Source organism: Lotus japonicus, chromosome 4 (assembly GCF_012489685.1).
Source record: "Lotus japonicus ecotype B-129 chromosome 4, LjGifu_v1.2".
NCBI classification, from domain to species: Eukaryota; Viridiplantae; Streptophyta; class Magnoliopsida; order Fabales; family Fabaceae; genus Lotus; species Lotus japonicus.
In genome coordinates, this window is record NC_080044.1 from 14,062,128 (window position 1) to 14,069,660 (window position 7,533).

Consider the following 7,533-nt stretch of genomic DNA (forward strand, 5'->3'; position numbering starts at 1 on the left):
GGTCTGGAACCGGTCAACAACAGTTGGATGACCTGCTCAGCAGGTCACCCACTATATAATGTTGATTCCACTCTTTCTCACCCCAAAAACCCTATTGGGCTTTTACAATTATTACCTTCACCGAATAGAATCCTTGTCCCATTTTTCTAACTCTGCTTACGTTCTTCTATTTTTTTTCAAGGTTACCAAACTTTTGCCACTCTTGGAGTCTTGGTATATTTATTTGTTTATTAGAACTTTAAGTACTTTAGGAGTTTAGGTTGTTACGTTATATATTTTTTTAACAAACAAATAGTTATAGTTATATATCAATGCAAGATTTAAAAAAAAGTAGCTAGTAGATATTCTATTTTGGGTCGATTAAAATTGGTTGTGTTTTGGTTTTTGAAAGACAATTAGTTTTGTTGAGTTATAATTGTTTTCTTGTCAAGCTTTTGAATTTTAATTTTTTTTTATTTTACAGATATAGTAGTATTTTATTTATAAATAATATATCATTTAAATTTTTAAAAACACTTATGATAGTTGATAATATTTGTTATGTTAGTCTTTTTGGAATCTTGAATTATAAATATTGTTTATGATATCTAGTATTACTTTTTTTTGTTACATCTATCTATCTATCTATTATTACTTTGAAGCTACTATTTTTGTGTGTATACTAATTTTATTTCTAATTATGCTGTGTAATTTTTATTTGTAGTGAAGGAACTTCAGATAAGGCCCAACCCAAAGCCATCGTTCAGAAAAAAAAAAAAAACCCCTAACTCATATAAATACTCTCATTAACACAAACCCTAAAAAACCTTCAGCCGTTTCTCTTCTCTTCTCCTCTCCAGAACCTTCAGCCGTTTCTTCAAACCCTAGCCGCCACCCAACCAGAATCCCTCCTCCCACCATGACTACAACCTCATCTCATCACTTCTCCACAAAAACCCTAGCCGCCCTCTCTCTCTCTCTCTCTCTCTCTCTCTCATATATCTGACGTCCCCATCATCATCTTCTTCTTCCTCCCTTTCTCCTTCTCATCTTCCCGTTCTCCCCCTCATCCTTTCTTCCCCTTCTTTTTTCCTCTTCTTATACTGTTCTTCAAACCCGATTCTTCTTCTTCCTCATTTTCGCCCCCAACCGATCCAAAACCCTAACTTTCGCCCCCTACCGATCGAAAACCCTCATTTTTCTCCAAAACCGAGTTAAGAAGCACCTGGATCGGAGATTTTTAAAACGATTTGATGCATGCAAGGCTCGTTGCTATCCAAGCAACGATTTTTTCACCAAAATCCGAGGGAAGAAGCACCTGGATCGGACATTTAAGGCTCTGAGGTATGTAAAAATCAAATTTTTACTTGATTTTGTTTGTTTAAAATTTGCACTAACTGAATCCCTCTCCTCTCCCTTCCAGATCATCTCCCTGTCAACCAAACTGGACTTGCAAGCCAGCCTTTGAAGATGGATTTTTTTTTTCATGTAAATATCAATATTCAGTGTAAAAGAACGATTTTTTACTGTAAAGTTTGATTTTTTATGTAAAGTTTGGATTTTTATTAATATTGCTATAAGATGTATGCTAAATGCTAACCTCTTTAATGCTCATTTTCTCCTGCTTGTTGATGCAAGTTTGCCTCTACTGTAAAGTTTGATTTTTTATGTAAAGTTTGGATTTTTTAGCAGTTGAAATCAACGGTCAGGATTTAATTTCCCTTATGAATAGTGCTTTTCAAACTGCCCATTAAGTAGATGTAGATTAGCATGGCTTCTATGGTGATCATTATGACTGTGGTCCTAGTTTTAGTTCTAGTTTCGGTCGACAATTACCTTCATCTCCTTTTGATCAGAAACTAGCTTTAATTTGTCAAGGTCCCAAACTGTATTGGATCTAAGCCTTAAATGTGCCCCTAACCTTTATGATCTTCTTTTCTTTTGAAGCTTAAATTAAAAGCACTTGCCATGTGTGCTAAGTTGTCATGCACAGAGACTGAGATTGATTGCTCTGATAATTTTTTTTTTTTTTTGAAAATTGATTGCTCTGACAATTGCTTGCGTATCTGTGTTGGCTAATTTTTAACTTCACAAATATAGCTCAATTTAAAAGCACTTATTAGTTACTACTATTACTATTGTCTGACCACAAATTTTCAAAATTAGGTCACATGAGATGATAGCTATACTTAAGCCAGCATTTGAAGTAATTTTAAAAATTATATAGGTCACATGAGATGATAATTTTCAAAATTATCTCTCATTAATTTCTAAGCCATTCATTGTGTAATAACTTGAATTTACTCTGCTTTCAAAAAAATTAAAAAAACTTGAATTTTCTCTATAGCTCAAAATGTTTAAATTGAAGAGGTGTCAAAGCAGTTGAGGTTTAAACTCTTTCAATCACAATTGTTTATTGGTAAACTTTCAATCACAGTTTAGTTGAAGTGAAAATCAGTTGGAAAATTTTCCTGATTTAATTTGTAATATCAAAATAAAATAATTTTTTATTTGTTTTTCCTACAATAATATATCAATAATGTTTGGCTTCTTAAATTCCAGAAAGAAAGAAAAAACCCTAAAAAGAAAAAGAAAAAGAAAGTTTATAAATGAACTAATTAATGTTATTTGTCTCTGGTGTCCGAGTGGGGCCTTCATGGTATTAAGAAGCTGTCACAATTATATCTCAGTAATTAACCGACCTTCTTCTTAGTACATCAGAAAGATAAATTACATATGTCAGGAATCGACTCCTGGACTTCCACCTATCCAACCCATATGTATACCAACTCCTACCACTTTAGCTATCATATGAGGACATCAACCGGCCTTTGATTGAAATCGTATGAGTTATGTCAATATTATTGCAGAGAGTATAATTAATTTCAAATATTTACAACAAGATATACTTATCATTTAGTAGTAATACCTCTAGTCCTATTTATAAGAACCAAAGAGAAGAAAAATCTTGATTTTTTTATAAGAATCAAATGAAAGTTTGTGATATATTAATTTTTTTCCAATGATGCCCCTATTAATTCTAACTAATAAAATGTGTCTCATTAATTATTCTTTCTCATTCCTACTCTCCAACACTAATAACAAAAAATAATTTTAAAAGTTTATTTTTAATTCATGACAAATTTAATGTATTTTAACTGTCATTCTTGACCTAGCTCTTTAGTATGATTTGTATTCCCTTTGTATGTCTTTTACATTTTCTCTGTATTGCTTCATGACTGTAAGGGTGTTCTAACCCCATTTCTTATTTCAATGAATATAATATCTTTATTTCAAAAAAAATATATAGTTTAAGAAATATAATTTTTTTAATATCATGTCCAAATGTATTTAAGATCATGTCGTGCACAATTGCACATAATTGATTGCCACCGTGATTATTCGTAGTATAAGTACAATTTACAACAATGCGAAGGGTTGTGTTAAGCACTTAAGCTAATCTACTAGCCATTACAAATTACAATAACATGATTGCTCCGTACGTCTGCAACTCTGCATGTATAGCAATAATGGCTTTGATTGGATTTGACATGTGCTGTTGTTACACGAAATTGGATGGCCGACAGTTAAAAATTAAATACGATTGGTAAAAAACTGAAAATTTAAGTGTTGGTCAAATGCTTTTCATGAGTGTTTGAAGTGATGATTAAGTCGGAGGAAAAGTCTCAAGTTTGGTTTTCATTATGGATGACATATCTTTATAAAATCAACTATTTATTATTTCAATTTGATATATTTCCCTAAATGTGGATGAATTTGTATTTTTTTTGAACGAATGAATTTGTATTTTTAAAACACACACCTAACGCTTTGTAAAAGTTTTTGTAACTATGTAAAAAGAAGCAATGTAAAGAAAAAAAAATTAAGGAAAGAAGAGTAAACAGGTTCGATTGGGTTTACATTGTGAATAAAATTGATTTTCAATTAAAAGATAAAATAATTGCTCATATTTATAATAAGAAGTAAACTTATAATCCTAACTAAATAAGGAAATAAAAAAATTAATCAATGTAGAAAATAATCTAAAACACCCTGGTTACTCTAAGATAATACTCTTATATAGTATATAATATAAAGTCATTCATGTGACCCTTACATAACAACTTAAGCTTTTGTGATAATTAGCTATTTAACATGGTATAAGAACCTCTGCCACCAAATGGTTTAGTATTTAATCTTTGTCGCCCTCAATTATTCTAATAAAAGTTGAATTAAAGTATATGGTAGGTGAGCATGTGCATTTTCCACAATTCAAGTCCAAACAAGCTCTTGCATGAGGGGTATTAGAAATAATAATATAAAATCATTTATGTGACCCTTACTCATCATCAGCTTAAGCGACTGGCATAATTGGTTTTTTGATACGCTTTAAAGGGGTGTCTATGTTTATCACCTATTCGGGTGGTGGAGAAAAACACTATTACTAAATTGTTGCGAATTAGCTAAGAAAATAGTAAATTCATAGCTTGTTGGCATACAGTTTTCGAGCAGGACATCTCGAACCTAATTATGCTCTTTGAAGCTCCGCTTAAGAACTTATCTTACATCTACAGAGACAGTCATGCGCCATAGACCTTAAGCCTATTCTCTATCATTCCTCTCACACTGACTAGAATGTCATAGTGTCTTCTACAAGTACACCCTTATACAAGGACCGACAACACCACCACCCCCGCACTTAGAGCCACTCTTGGCCACGCTCCGCCGTGGAGGCCGAGGAGAACTTCCTAATTTTACTTCAAGAAGAAATTTTTTCGTTGTTTATGAGAATCAAACATGATCATGTGGTTTAAATCCACCCGATAAGGGATGCTGAAATTCCAGCACACGCGGACAGATGTTCTACCAGATGTCTAAGACATCTTGTACAACATAACACAAATTACAATGTTCAGATATGCAAGTCTAAGAAAAAAAATTAACAAACAAGACACAGAAGATTGTTAACACAGTTCGATGCAATGTCACCTACGTCTTGATGGTTTTCACCCGAGAAAGATAATCCACTATTATAGAGAAATTGTACACAAAAGGTCTTAACTGAACTGCCTCAATTCACTGCATTTTCTACCTATCTCTACATGTGGCTTATTACTTAGTCCTCCCCCTAAGTATGAGAACCTCTCTCACTTTCTCACACACAATCACTGCCACAGTGATCTCTTTCAACAAGCGTAAAGACGATCTCAAGATCAAACAACTCACAAAATCACTCTCAGCTTAGAACAATAACATAAAGCTGCTGAGAGAACAATACAACTTCCAATGGGCTTGAGCGAGCAAAATAGTCCACACTAAAACAGGAAGTTACTAAAAACCAAATCTGCAGAAGATCTTCAACAAACGTGTTTCAGTTGCAGATAACAACTTCCAAAAATATCTCAAATCAAATATCTCAAAACTGATTTGATCACACTAACAATACTCCATGAGCGGCGCACAGAAGCTTCCAGCAAAACCCTAACTTGCACAACACATGATTAGTTCAAAGCTTCACAAATAACTTAGCTAACCACACAACACATTCTCAGGAACACATGTCATAGTCAAGATGTTATGACATCGTGTCTGACATGTTGGCATACATTAGCTAAAATGCAGACAACCATAACATAGGAACAACAGATGCAATTGATCGAGCAAGAATAGAAGTAACTCGTTAAGGAATATAGTCTTGTTTATCTCGAAGAAGACCGCATAAAAGCAATCCTTTTAAGAAATGCAACCCTCGAGCAGGATAGACGCGACAAGCAATCCATTCAAGGACTACAGTTTATCTTCCTCGACGAAGATTAGACTTAAGCAACTCGATAAAGGATGCACTCCACCGAGTGAGAAGCATATGTTGAGGAATACAGGCTTGCTCGTCTCGCGCGAAGACCTGATATAAGAAACCCAATAAGGATGAAGTCCGCGTAGTTGGGGGAAAGCAATCAATCCCAAGGAATGCAACTTCCTTTTGAAACTGAGAGGTAACAATCAAGTTAATTTATGTAAATTCATTATTATTGAATGCATGATTGAATAAAAATTTCTATTAAATAAACACAATGATTACAAAAAGAGTTAGTGGCCAATACAAGGAAGGGATGAAACTATCCCCTTAGAAGGTACAAATCTTCCCTTAATATATGACTGATTTGATCAAAAGTAATAAGACCTTCAGCTAGAAGCCTAGGATTGAGAATTGTTAATTAGTTAACGGTATTCTCAAACACAATTTTAATCCGACCATATAGAGTATAAGAAAGTCTTATGGTGTCTATTTGAAAGATCGTGAAAGTTAGGTTCTCGACTCCAAAAACAAGGAAAGTTGCTATTTCAGAAAGATCTCTTCCTTAGTTAGATTCTTGAGTAGTTAAGAGAAACGTATCCACCATGGAATCAAGTACAATAGCTTAATAGAAAAATCATTAATTGGTGAAACATTTTGGCATGTATAAGGAACCTCTTTCTTTGAAGAAGCCTTCAAGAACGAGGCATCTTGTAGAGAAGCTTTTCATCAGAAGAATCAAGACTCAAAGAAGCGTAAGACTTCTCCAATTTTAGGAGTTTGGCCATGCTTTTAGCATCCGACGTGGTGAGGTTTGTTCCTAAAAAGAAAGGGGATAAACACGGAAGAAAGTTGGTAAGAAATAAGGCATAAATCTGAGGAAATTTAGGAAAAAAGTGATAATTAAAAAAAGGAAATGACACTCAATGAAGTTCGAAGGTTGGAAATTGAAAGATATATTGATTAAAAGAGAAGAAATTCCAGAATCACGATGAAGTAGAGAAAGCTCTAGGAAAAAATGGGAATGAAGACAGTAGCGGGAAAAATGGGTTTTATAAATGCACAGTCATTTGAAAGATCTTTTCCCATTGATTGTGACGTATCACCCGCACCGTTAAACAAAGAAAAGCAGGATCAAGGAATTGAAATACTCATAGAACGAACGTGTGGTCTACCAATAAATGAAGAAAATCATAGCAAAACAATTTAAAAGCAAGACAAAGAGAAGCAGAATTTTTGAACGTCCAATAAACGACATACACTATGCATGGGGCTCCTATTCCAGCCAACTTCTAAGCCTTAAGGCCCATAAGCATATCAGTTGATCCAAAGGGCTTGCTCTTAAGTAAGTGCTACAAGTGAGGATTGAATCATGACTTAGCGAAGGAATGTCTCGTCCTAGTTAGTGTCCGAGCAGCCACACGAAGACCAAGATACGACAAGCATATTAGGATAGCTCAGAGTCATGCCCTCGAAAGCTTCACTTAAGAACTTTCCTTACATCTGCAAAGACAATTGCCATAGACTCTGAGCCTATTGATAAGTGCCAATTTTACGTAGTTTTCCATTGTTATTAAGGCACTTATCTATGTGATTTATGGAAATTATCTTGCAAATTGACCCCATTTTGATTAGAATTTATAGAAATGAGAGTTTTGATTTAGATGATGTTTTATATATGATTCCAATCTCAATTGTTGGTGTAGGAAGGTGATTAGGAAGAAATACAAGAGTTGATAGAGAAGTGGATAAGTTTTGAA

General features: G+C 33.8%; 1 long non-coding RNA gene across 1 annotated transcript; it reads left to right on the forward strand.

Annotated features, from left to right (window-relative positions):
* Positions 1–705: 705 nt before the first annotated feature.
* Positions 706–1,593, forward strand: LOC130715995 (uncharacterized). Its single transcript, XR_009011831.1, has 2 exons — positions 706–1,323; positions 1,403–1,593. It is a non-coding gene; the product is annotated as an uncharacterized LOC130715995 (long non-coding RNA).
* Positions 1,594–7,533: the final 5,940 nt, after the last annotated feature.